Source organism: Arachis ipaensis, chromosome B07 (genome assembly GCF_000816755.2).
Source record: "Arachis ipaensis cultivar K30076 chromosome B07, Araip1.1, whole genome shotgun sequence".
In the NCBI taxonomy this organism is placed as follows: Eukaryota; Viridiplantae; Streptophyta; class Magnoliopsida; order Fabales; family Fabaceae; genus Arachis; species Arachis ipaensis.
In genome coordinates this window covers 115502343-115503036 of record NC_029791.2, presented here as the reverse complement: position 1 = coordinate 115503036, position 694 = coordinate 115502343, and positions in this window count along the sequence as shown.

Sequence of the window (694 nt, the reverse complement as noted above, 5' to 3'; positions counted from 1 at the left end):
ATTAAGATGTTGGGCTAATAGTGGAAAATTAAAATATATATTGCATAGTATAATCTCGGGAGAATTTTGGTGTAATTTCATCACCCGTGAAGCAAACATTAGCTAAGAGATAAGTCTAACTATGCGGAAAACAATAAAAATGGATTGAGTTTTTGGTACTGAGAATATGAATTAATTTCTTAGTTTATAGAAGATGATAGAACTTTTGGTGTGGGATTAAGTGAAACCGATGAAAGATTGATATATATATTTTCCCTTATTGACACATTCATGCACGTCCCCCACACTTCTCTTTCTTTAAATTTGTAAATTTAGAGTCATGCTAACAAGATATCGTTATTTAAAGAAATCAAATTCCACAGAGAGGGGCACGTGATCTTGCTTCAATATAATTCAAGTGAATCTTCATCCTCACTGTCTCTATTCAATTAATTAAAGAATTCAAACAGTATAAGGAACCAGACTAGCTAGCTATATATTTTTATCGGAAAAAAAAAATCTATATACACATGTCTAAAATCAGTCATCAAATTATCCGTAATAATATATATATACGGAAATGTTTGGCAGCCAACAACAATCATAAATAAATAAACATCTAATTAAAATATGACACATTAAAAAGAGTAATTTACATATTACTTTAGAGAATAAAATAACATCTATATATATATAAATTTTAATATTTATATAA